Raw genomic sequence first — 12,765 nt, 5'->3', positions numbered from 1 at the left:
TGACCATAACTTCCACACTGGTTGCAATTATTCGTTTTATACGATGGAAAAGCTGTTCTATTTATATCGTATTTTATGCTTCTGGCGTTGACTTCTAAGGGCCTAACTATTCAATCTGCTGGTGCAACGCCCAAGGGTGAAGCCTATGTTGCCCCGAAAGTAGAAATGACGTTAACTTTCATACTGGTTGCAATTATTCTTTTTATACGATGGAAAAACTGTTTTATTTATTTTGTATTTTATGCTTCGGGCGTAGACTTCTAAGGCCCTAACTATTCGATCTGGTGGAGCAACGCCCTAGAGTGAAGCCTAGGTTGCCCCGAACGTAGAAATGACCATAACTTCCACACTGGTTGCAATTATTCGTTTTATACGATGGAAAAACTGTATTATTTATTTTGTATTTTATGCTTCGGGCGTTGATTTCTAAGGCCCTAACTATTCGATCTGGTGCCGCAACGCCCTAGAGTGAAGCCGAGGTTGCCCGGAACGTAGAAATGACCATAACTTTCACACTGTTTGCAGTTATTCCTGTTATACGATGGAAAAACTTTTGCATCTTTATTGTACTTTATGCTTCTGGCGTTGGCTTCTAAGGTCCTAACTATTCAATCTGTTGGTGCAACGCTCTAGGGTGAAACCTAGGTAGCCCGGAAAGTAGAAATGACGTTAACTTTCATACTGGTTTCAATTATTCGTTTTATACGATGGAAAAACTGTTGTATTTATATTGTATTTTATGCTTCGGGCATTGACTTCTAAGGCCCTAGCTACTCAATCTGTTGTAGCAGCGCCCTAGTGTGAAGCCTAGGTTGCCCGGAAAGTAGAAATGACATTAACATTCATCCTGGTTGCAATTATTCGTTTTATATGGCGGAAAAGCTGTTGTATTTATATAGCGTTTCATGCTTCTGGCGTTGACTTCTTAGGCCCTAACTATTCCATCTGGTGGAACAACGTCCTTGGGTGAAGCCTCGGTTGCGCGGAACGTAGCAATGACCATAACTTTCACACTGGTAGCAATTATTCGTTTCATACGATGGAAAAACTGTTCTATTTATTTTGTATTTTATGCTTCGGGCGTTGACTTCTAAGGCCCTAGCTATTCGATCTGGTCGAGCAACGCCCTAGAGTGAAGCCTAGGTTGCACGGAACGTAGAAATGACCATAACTTCCGCACTGCTTGCAATTATTCGTTTTATACGATGGAAAAGCTGTTGTATATATATCGTATTTTATGCTTCTGGCGTTGACTTCTTAGGCCCTAACTATTCCATCTGGTGGAACAGCGTCCTAGGGTGAAGCCTAGGTTGCGCGGAACGTAGAAGTGACCATAAATTTCACTCTGGTAGCAATTATTCGTTTTATACGATGGAAAAACTGTTTTATTTATTTTGTATTTTATGCTTCTGGCGGTGACTTCTACGGCCCTAACTATTCGATCTGGTGGAGCAATGCCCTAGAGTGAAGCCTAGGTTGCCCGGAACGGAGAAATCACCATAAATTTCACACCGGTAGCAATTATTCGTTTTATACGATGGAAAAACTGTTCTGTTTATTTTGTATTTTATGCTTCGGGCGTTGACTTCTAAGGCCCTAACTATTCAATCTGTTGGTGCAACGCCCTAGGGTGAAGCCTAGGTTGCCCGGAAAGTAGGAATGACAATAACTTTCATACTGGTTTCAATTATTCGTTTTATACGATGGAAAAACTTCTGTATTTATATTGTATTTTATGCTTCGGGCATTGACTTCTAAGGCCCTAGCTATTCAATCTGTTGTAGCAACGCCCTAGTGTGAAGCCTAGGTTGCCCGGAAAGTAGAAATGACGTTAACATTCATCCTGGTTGCAATTATTCGTTTTATATGGCGGAAAAGCTGTTGTATTTATATAGTGTTTTATGCTTCTGGCGTTGACTTCTTAGGCCCTAACTATTCCATCTGGTGGAACAACGTCCTTGGGTGAAGCCTCGGTTGCGCGGAACGTAGCAATGACCATAACTTTCACACTGGTAGCAATTATTCGTTTCATACGATGGAAAAACTGTTCTATTTATTTTGTATTTTATGCTTCGGGCGTTGACTTCTAAGGCCCTAGCTATTCGATCTGGTCGAGCAACGCCCTAGAGTGAAGCCTAGGTTGCACGGAACGTAGAAATGACCATAACTTCCACACTGCTTGCAATTATTCGTTTTATACGATGGAAAAGCTGTTGTATATATATCGTATTTTATGCTTCTGGCGTTGACTTCTTAGGCCCTAACTACTCCATCTGGTGGAACAGCGTCCTAGGGGAAGCCTAGGTTGCCCGGAAAGTAGGAATGACGATAACTTTCATCCTGGTTGCAATTATTCGTTTTATACGATGGAAAAACTGTTGTATTTATATTGTATTTTATGCTTCGGGCATTGACTTCTAAGGCCCTAACTATTCAATCTGTTGGAGCAACGTCCCAGGGTGAAACCTAGGTTGCCCGGAAAGTAGAAATGACCATTACTTTCATCCTGGTTGCAATTATCCGTTTTATATGTTGGAAAAGCTGTTGTATTTATATAGCGTTTTAAGCTTCTGGCGTTGACTTCTTAGGGCCTAACTATTCTATCTGGTGGAACTACGCCCTAGGGTGAATCCTAGGTTGCCTGGAACGTAGAAATGACCATCACTTTCACACGGGTTGCAGTTATTCCTGTTATAGGATGGAAAGACTGTTGCATTTTTATTGTATTTTATACTTCAGGCGTTGACTTCTAAGGCCCTAGCTATTCGATCTGGTGGAGCAACGCCCTAGAGTGAAGCCTAGGTTGCCGGGAACGTAGAAATGACCATAACTTCCACTCTGGTTGCAATTATTCGTTTTATACGATGGAAAAGCTGTTGTATTTATATCGTATTTTATGCTTCTGGCGTTGACTTCTAAGCACCTAGCCATTCGATCTGGTGGAGCAACGCCCTAGAGTGAAGCCTAGGTTGCGCGGAACGTAGAAATGACCATAACGTTCACACTGGTAGCAATTATTCGTTTTGTACGATGGAAAAACTGTTTTATTTATTCTGTATTTTATGCTTCTGGCGTTGACTTCTAAGGCCCTAACTATTCGATCTGGTGGAGCAACGCCCTAGAGTGAAGCCTGGGTTGCCCGCAACGGAGAAATGACCATAACTTTCACACCGGTAGCAATTATTCGTTTTATACGATGGAAAAACCATTCTATTTATTTTGTATTTTATGCTTCGGGCGTTGACTTCTAAGGCCCTAACTATTCAATCTGTTGGTGCAACGCCCTAGAGTGAAGTCTAGGTTGCCCGGAACGTAGAAATGACCATAACTTTCACGCTGGTTACTATCATTCGTTTTATACGATGGAAAAACTGTTGTATTTATATCGTATTTTATGCTTCTGGCGTTGACTTCTTAGGCCCTAACTATTCCATCTGGTGGAACAACGCCCTTTGGTGAAGCCTAGGTTGCGCGGAACGTAGAAATGACCATTACTTTCACAATGTTTGCAATTATTCATTTTATACGATGGAAAAGCTTTTGTTCTTATATTGTATTTTATTCTTCTGCCGTTGGCTTCTTAGGCCCTATCTATTCGATCTGGTGGAACAACGCCCTAGAGTGAAGACTTGGTTGCCCGGAACATGGAAATGACCATTACTTTAACACTGTTTGCAGTTATTCCTGTTATACGATGGAAAAACCTTTGCATCTTTATTGTATTTTATGCTTCTGGCGTTGACTTCTAAGGCCCGAACTATTCGATCTGGTGGAGCAATGCCCTAGAGTGAAGCCTAGGCTGCCCGGAACGGAGAAATCACCATAACTTTCACACCGGTAGCAATTATTCGTTTTATACGATGGAAAAACTGTTCTGCTTATTTTGTATTTTATGCTTCGGGCGTTGACTTCTAAGGCCCTAACTATTCAATCTGTTGGTGCAACGCCCTAGGGTGAAGCCTAGGTTGCCCGGAAAGTAGGAACGACGTTAACTTTCTTACTGGTTGCAATTATTCGTTTTATACGATGGAAAAACTGTTGTATTTATATTGTATTTATATGCTTCGGGCATTGACTTCTAAGGCCCTAACTATTCAATCTGTTGGAGCAACGCCCCAGTGTGAAACCTAGGTTGCCCGGAAAGTAGAAATGACCATAACTTTCATCCTGGTTGCAATTATCCGTTTTATATGTTGGAAAAGCTGTTGTATTTATATAGTGTTTTATGCTTCTGGCGTTGACTTCTTAGGCCCTAACTATTCCATCTGGTGGAACAACGCCCTAGGGTGAATCCTAGGTTGCCTGGAACGTAGAAATGACCATCACTTTCACACGGGTTGCAGTTATTCCTGTTATAGGATGGAAACACAGTTGCATTTTTATTGTATTTTATACTTCAGGCGTTGACTTTTAAGGCCCTAGCTATTCGATCTGGTGGGGCACCGCCCTAGATTGAAGCCTAGGTTGCCCGGAACGTAGAAAAAACCATTACCTTCACACTGGTTGCAATTATTCGTTTTATACGATGGAAAAACTGTTCTATTTATTTTGTATTTTATGCTTCGGGCGTTGACTTCTAAGGGCCTAACTATTCAATCTGTTGGTGCAACGCCCAAGGGTGAAGCCTATGTTGCCCCGAAAGTAGAAATGACGTTAACTTTCATACTGGTTGCAATTATTCGTTTTATACGATGGAAAAACTGTTTTATTTATTTTGTATTTTATGCTTCGGGCGTTGACTTCTAAGGCCCTAACTATTCGATCTGGTGGAGCAACGCCCTAGAGTGAAGCCTAGGTTGCCCGGAACGTAGAAATGACCATAACTTCCACACTGGTTGCAATTATTCGTTTTATACGATGGAAAAACTGTTCTATTTATTTTGTATTTTATGCTTCGGGCGTTGACTTCTGAGGCCGTTGCTATTCGATGTGGTGGAAGAACGCCATAGAGTGAAGCCTAGGTAGCCCGGAACTTAGAAATGACCATAACTTTCACACTGTTTGCAGTTATTCCTGTTATACGATGGAAAAACTTTTGCATCTTTATTGTATTTTATGCTTCGGGCATTGACTTCTAAGGCCCTAGCTATTCAATCTGTTGGAGCAACGCCCTAGGGTGAAGCCTAGGTTGCCCGGAAAGTAGAAAGGACAATAACTTTCATCCTGGTTGCAATTATTCGTTTTATATGATGGAAAAACTGTTGTATTTATATAGTGTTTTATGCTTCTGGCGTTGACTTCTTAGGCCCTAACTATTGCATCTGGTGGAACAACGCCCTAGGGTGACGCCTAAGTTGCCCGGAACGTAGAAATGACCATTACCTTCACACTGGTTGCAATTATTCGTTTTATACGATGGAAAAACTGTTCTATTTATTTTGTATTTTATGCTTCGGGCGTTGACTTCTAAGGCCCCAGCTATTCGATCTGGTCGAGCAACGCCCTAGAGTGAAGCCTAGGTTGCACGGAACGTAGAAATGACCATAACTTCCACACTGCTTGCAATTATTCGTTTTATACGATGGAAAAGCTGTTGTATATTTATCGTATTTTATGCTTCTGGCGTTGACTTCTTAGGCCCTAACTATTCCATCTGGTGGAACAGCGTCCTAGGGTGAAGCCTAGGTTGCGCGGAACGTAGAAGTGACCATAGATTTCACTCTGGTAGCAATTATTCGTTTTATATGTTGGAAAAGCTGTTGTATTTATATAGCGTTTTAAGCTTCTGGCGTTGACTTCTTAGGGCCTAACTATTCTATCTGGTGGAACTACGCCCTAGGGTGAATCCTAGGTTGCCTGGAACGTAGAAATGACCATCACTTTCACACGGGTTGCAGTTATTCCTGTTATAGGATGGAAAGACTGTTGCATTTTTATTGTATTTTATACTTCAGGCGTTGACTTCTAAGGCCCTAGCTATTCGATCTGGTCGAGCAACGCCCTAGAGTGAAGCCTAGGTTGCCCGGAAAGTAGAAATGACCATAAATTTCATCCTGGTTGCAATTATTCGCTTTATATGATGGAAAAACTGTTGTATTTATATAGTGTTTTATGCTTCTGGCGTTGACTTCTTAGGCCCTAACTATTCCATCTGGTGGAACAACGCCCTAGGGTGAAGCCTAGGTTGCCTGGAACGTAGAAATGACCATCCCTTTCACACGGGTTGCAATTATTCCTGTTATAGGATGGAAAGGCTGTTGTATTTTTAATGTATTTTATACTTCAGGCGTTGACTTCTAAGGCCCTAGCTATTCGATCTGGTCGAGCAACGCCCTAGAGTGAAGCCTAGGTTGCCCGGAACGTAGACATGACCATAACTTCCACACTGGTTGCAATTATTCGTTTTATAGGATGGAAAAGCTATTCTATTTATATCGTATTTTATGCTTCTGGCGTTGACTTCTAAGGGCCTAACTATTCAATCTGTTGGTGCAACGCCCAAGGGTGAAGCCTATGTTGCCCCGAAAGTAGAAATGACGTTAACTTTCATACTGGTTGCAATTATTCGTTTTATACGATGGAAAACCTGTTTTATTTATTTTGCATTTTATGCTTCGGGCGTTGACTTCTAAGGCCCTAACTATTCGATCTGGTGGAGCAACGCCCTCGGGTGAAGCCTAGGATGCGCGTAACGTAGAAATGACCATAACTTTCACACTGGTAGCAATTATTCGTTTTATACGATGGAAAAACTGTTTTATTTATTTTGTATTTTATGCTACTGGCGTTGACTTCTAAGGCCCTAACCATTCGATCCGGTGGATCAACGCCCTAGAGTGAAGCCTAGGTTGCCCGGAACGGAGAAATGACCATAGCTTTCACACCGGTAGCAATTATTCGTTTTATACGATGGAAAAACTGTTCTATTTATTTTGTATTTTATGCTTCGGGCGTTGACTTCTAAGGCCCTAACTATTCAATCTGTTGGTGCAACGCCCAAGGGTGAAGCCTATGTTGCCCGGAAAGTAGAAATGACGTTAACTTTTATACTGGTTGTAATTATTCGTTTTATACGATGGAAAAACTGTTTTATTTATTTTGTATTTTATGATTCGGGCGTTGACTTCTAAGGCCCTAACTATTCGATCTGGTGGCATAACGCCCTAGAGTGAAGCCTAGGTTGCCCGGAACGTAGAAATGACCATAACTTTCATCCTGGTTGCAATTATCCGTTTTATATGTTGGAAAAGCTGTTGTATTTATATAGTGTTTTATGCTTCTGGCGTTGACTTCTTAGGCCCTAACTATTCCATCTGGTGGAACAACGCCCTAGGGTGAATCCTAGGTTGCCTGGAACGTAGAAATGACCATCACTTTCACACGGGTTGCAGTTATTCCTGTTATAGGATGGAAAGGCTGTTGTATTTTTATTGTATTTTATACTTCAGGCGTTGACTTCTAAGGCCCTAGCTATTCGATCTGGTCGAGCAACGCCCTAGAGTGAAGCCTATGTTGCCCGGTACGTAGACATGACCATAACTTCCACACTGGTTGCAATTATTCGTTTTATACGATGGAAAAGCTGTTCTATTTATATCGTATTTTATGCTTCTGGCGTTGACTTCTAAGGGCCTAACTATTCAATCTGCTGGTGCAACGCCCAAGGGTGAAGCCTATGTTGCCCCGAAAGTAGAAATGACGTTAACTTTCATACTGGTTGCAATTATTCTTTTTATACGATGGAAAAACTGTTTTATTTATTTTGTATTTTTTGCTTCGGGCGTAGACTTCTAAGGCCCTAACTATTCGATCTGGTGGAGCAACGCCCTAGAGTGAAGCCTAGGTTGCCCCGAACGTAGAAATGACCATAACTTCCACACTGGTTGCAATTATTCGTTTTATACGATGGAAAAACTGTTCTATTTATTTTGTATTTTATGCTTCGGGCGTTGACTTCTAAGGCCCTAGCTATTCGATCTGGTCGAGCAACGCCCTAGAGTGAAGCCTAGGTTGCACGGAACGTAGAAATGACCATAACTTCCGCACTGCTTGCAATTATTCGTTTTATACGATGGAAAAGCTGTTGTATATATATCGTATTTTATGCTTCTGGCGTTGACTTCTTAGGCCCTAACTATTCCATCTGGTGGAACAGCGTCCTAGGGTGAAGCCTAGGTTGCGCGGAACGTAGAAGTGACCATAAATTTCACTCTGGTAGCAATTATTCGTTTTATACGATGGAAAAACTGTTTTATTTATTTTGTATTTTATGCTTCTGGCGGTGACTTCTACGGCCCTAACTATTCGATCTGGTGGAGCAATGCCCTAGAGTGAAGCCTAGGTTGCCCGGAACGGAGAAATCACCATAAATTTCACACCGGTAGCAATTATTCGTTTTATACGATGGAAAAACTGTTCTGTTTATTTTGTATTTTATGCTTCGGGCGTTGACTTCTAAGGCCCTAACTATTCAATCTGTTGGTGCAACGCCCTAGGGTGAAGCCTAGGTTGCCCGGAAAGTAGGAATGACAATAACTTTCATACTGGTTTCAATTATTCGTTTTATACGATGGAAAAACTTCTGTATTTATATTGTATTTTATGCTTCGGGCATTGACTTCTAAGGCCCTAGCTATTCAATCTGTTGTAGCAACGCCCTAGTGTGAAGCCTAGGTTGCCCGGAAAGTAGAAATGACATTAACATTCATCCTGGTTGCAATTATTCGTTTTATATGGCGGAAAAGCTGTTGTATTTATATAGTGTTTTATGCTTCTGGCGTTGACTTCTTAGGCCCTAACTATTCCATCTGGTGGAACAACGTCCTTGGGTGAAGCCTCGGTTGCGCGGAACGTAGCAATGACCATAACTTTCACACTGGTAGCAATTATTCGTTTCATACGATGGAAAAACTGTTCTATTTATTTTGTATTTTATGCTTCGGGCGTTGACTTCTAAGGCCCTAGCTATTCGATCTGGTCGAGCAACGCCCTAGAGTGAAGCCTAGGTTGCACGGAACGTAGAAATGACCATAACTTCCACACTGCTTGCAATTATTCGTTTTATACGATGGAAAAGCTGTTGTATATATATCGTATTTTATGCTTCTGGCGTTGACTTCTTAGGCCCTAACTACTCCATCTGGTGGAACAGCGTCCTAGGGGAAGCCTAGGTTGCCCGGAAAGTAGGAATGACGATAACTTTCATCCTGGTTGCAATTATTCGTTTTATACGATGGAAAAACTGTTGTATTTATATTGTATTTTATGCTTCGGGCATTGACTTCTAAGGCCCTAACTATTCAATCTGTTGGAGCAACGTCCCAGGGTGAAACCTAGGTTGCCCGGAAAGTAGAAATGACCATTACTTTCATCCTGGTTGCAATTATCCGTTTTATATGTTGGAAAAGCTGTTGTATTTATATAGCGTTTTAAGCTTCTGGCGTTGACTTCTTAGGGCCTAACTATTCTATCTGGTGGAACTACGCCCTAGGGTGAATCCTAGGTTGCCTGGAACGTAGAAATGACCATCACTTTCACACGGGTTGCAGTTATTCCTGTTATAGGATGGAAAGACTGTTGCATTTTTATTGTATTTTATACTTCAGGCGTTGACTTCTAAGGCCCTAGCTATTCGATCTGGTGGAGCAACGCCCTAGAGTGAAGCCTAGGTTGCCGGGAACGTAGAAATGACCATAACTTCCACTCTGGTTGCAATTATTCGTTTTATACGATGGAAAAGCTGTTGTATTTATATCGTATTTTATGCTTCTGGCGTTGACTTCTAAGCACCTAGCCATTCGATCTGGTGGAGCAACGCCCTAGAGTGAAGCCTAGGTTGCGCGGAACGTAGAAATGACCATAACGTTCACACTGGTAGCAATTATTCGTTTTGTACGATGGAAAAACTGTTTTATTTATTCTGTATTTTATGCTTCTGGCGTTGACTTCTAAGGCCCTAACTATTCGATCTGGTGGAGCAACGCCCTAGAGTGAAGCCTGGGTTGCCCGCAACGGAGAAATGACCATAACTTTCACACCGGTAGCAATTATTCGTTTTATACGATGGAAAAACCATTCTATTTATTTTGTATTTTATGCTTCGGGCGTTGACTTCTAAGGCCCTAACTATTCAATCTGTTGGTGCAACGCCCTAGAGTGAAGTCTAGGTTGCCCGGAACGTAGAAATGACCATAACTTTCACGCTGGTTACTATCATTCGTTTTATACGATGGAAAAACTGTTGTATTTATATCGTATTTTATGCTTCTGGCGTTGACTTCTTAGGCCCTAACTATTCCATCTGGTGGAACAACGCCCTTTGGTGAAGCCTAGGTTGCGCGGAACGTAGAAATGACCATTACTTTCACAATGTTTGCAATTATTCATTTTATACGATGGAAAAGCTTTTGTTCTTATATTGTATTTTATTCTTCTGCCGTTGGCTTCTTAGGCCCTATCTATTCGATCTGGTGGAACAACGCCCTAGAGTGAAGACTTGGTTGCCCGGAACATGGAAATGACCATTACTTTAACACTGTTTGCAGTTATTCCTGTTATACGATGGAAAAACCTTTGCATCTTTATTGTATTTTATGCTTCTGGCGTTGACTTCTAAGGCCCGAACTATTCGATCTGGTGGAGCAATGCCCTAGAGTGAAGCCTAGGCTGCCCGGAACGGAGAAATCACCATAACTTTCACACCGGTAGCAATTATTCGTTTTATACGATGGAAAAACTGTTCTGCTTATTTTGTATTTTATGCTTCGGGCGTTGACTTCTAAGGCCCTAACTATTCAATCTGTTGGTGCAACGCCCTAGGGTGAAGCCTAGGTTGCCCGGAAAGTAGGAACGACGTTAACTTTCTTACTGGTTGCAATTATTCGTTTTATACGATGGAAAAACTGTTGTATTTATATTGTATTTATATGCTTCGGGCATTGACTTCTAAGGCCCTAACTATTCAATCTGTTGGAGCAACGCCCCAGTGTGAAACCTAGGTTGCCCGGAAAGTAGAAATGACCATAACTTTCATCCTGGTTGCAATTATCCGTTTTATATGTTGGAAAAGCTGTTGTATTTATATAGTGTTTTATGCTTCTGGCGTTGACTTCTTAGGCCCTAACTATTCCATCTGGTGGAACAACGCCCTAGGGTGATACCTAGGTTGCCTGGAACGTAGAAATGACCATCACTTTCACACGGGTTGCAGTTATTCCTGTTATAGGATGGAAACACAGTTGCATTTTTATTGTATTTTATACTTCAGGCGTTGACTTTTAAGGCCCTAGCTATTCGATCTGGTGGGGCACCGCCCTAGATTGAAGCCTAGGTTGCCCGGAACGTAGAAAAAACCATTACCTTCACACTGGTTGCAATTATTCGTTTTATACGATGGAAAAACTGTTCTATTTATTTTGTATTTTATGCTTCGGGCGTTGACTTCTAAGGGCCTAACTATTCAATCTGTTGGTGCAACGCCCAAGGGTGAAGCCTATGTTGCCCCGAAAGTAGAAATGACGTTAACTTTCATACTGGTTGCAATTATTCGTTTTATACGATGGAAAAACTGTTTTATTTATTTTGTATTTTATGCTTCGGGCGTTGACTTCTAAGGCCCTAACTATTCGATCTGGTGGAGCAACGCCCTAGAGTGAAGCCTAGGTTGCCCGGAACGTAGAAATGACCATAACTTCCACACTGGTTGCAATTATTCGTTTTATACGATGGAAAAACTGTTCTATTTATTTTGTATTTTATGCTTCGGGCGTTGACTTCTGAGGCCGTTGCTATTCGATGTGGTGGAAGAACGCCATAGAGTGAAGCCTAGGTAGCCCGGAACTTAGAAATGACCATAACTTTCACACTGTTTGCAGTTATTCCTGTTATACGATGGAAAAACTTTTGCATCTTTATTGTATTCTATGCTTCGGGCATTGACTTCTAAGGCCCTAGCTATTCAATCTGTTGGAGCAACGCCCTAGGGTGAAGCCTAGGTTGCCCGGAAAGTAGAAAGGACAATAACTTTCATCCTGGTTGCAATTATTCGTTTTATATGATGGAAAAACTGTTGTATTTATATAGTGTTTTATGCTTCTGGCGTTGACTTCTTAGGCCCTAACTATTGCATCTGGTGGAACAACGCCCTAGGGTGACGCCTAAGTTGCCCGGAACGTAGAAATGACCATTACCTTCACACTGGTTGCAATTATTCGTTTTATACGATGGAAAAACTGTTCTATTTATTTTGTATTTTATGCTTCGGGCGTTGACTTCTAAGGCCCCAGCTATTCGATCTGGTCGAGCAACGCCCTAGAGTGAAGCCTAGGTTGCACGGAACGTAGAAATGACCATAACTTCCACACTGCTTGCAATTATTCGTTTTATACGATGGAAAAGCTGTTGTATATTTATCGTATTTTATGCTTCTGGCGTTGACTTCTTAGGCCCTAACTATTCCATCTGGTGGAACAGCGTCCTAGGGTGAAGCCTAGGTTGCGCGGAACGTAGAAGTGACCATAGATTTCACTCTGGTAGCAATTATTCGTTTTATATGTTGGAAAAGCTGTTGTATTTATATAGCGTTTTAAGCTTCTGGCGTTGACTTCTTAGGGCCTAACTATTCTATCTGGTGGAACTACGCCCTAGGGTGAATCCTAGGTTGCCTGGTACGTAGAAATGACCATCACTTTCACACGGGTTGCAGTTATTCCTGTTATAGGATGGAAAGACTGTTGCATTTTTATTGTATTTTATACTTCAGGCGTTGACTTCTAAGGCCCTAGCTATTCGATCTGGTCGAGCAACGCCCTAGAGTGAAGCCTAGGT

The sequence above is a fragment of the Calliopsis andreniformis genome, unplaced genomic scaffold, assembly GCF_051401765.1.
Source record: "Calliopsis andreniformis isolate RMS-2024a unplaced genomic scaffold, iyCalAndr_principal scaffold0017, whole genome shotgun sequence".
Lineage (NCBI taxonomy): Eukaryota > Metazoa > Arthropoda > Insecta > Hymenoptera > Andrenidae > Calliopsis > Calliopsis andreniformis.
This window is presented reverse-complemented; position numbering follows the sequence as displayed.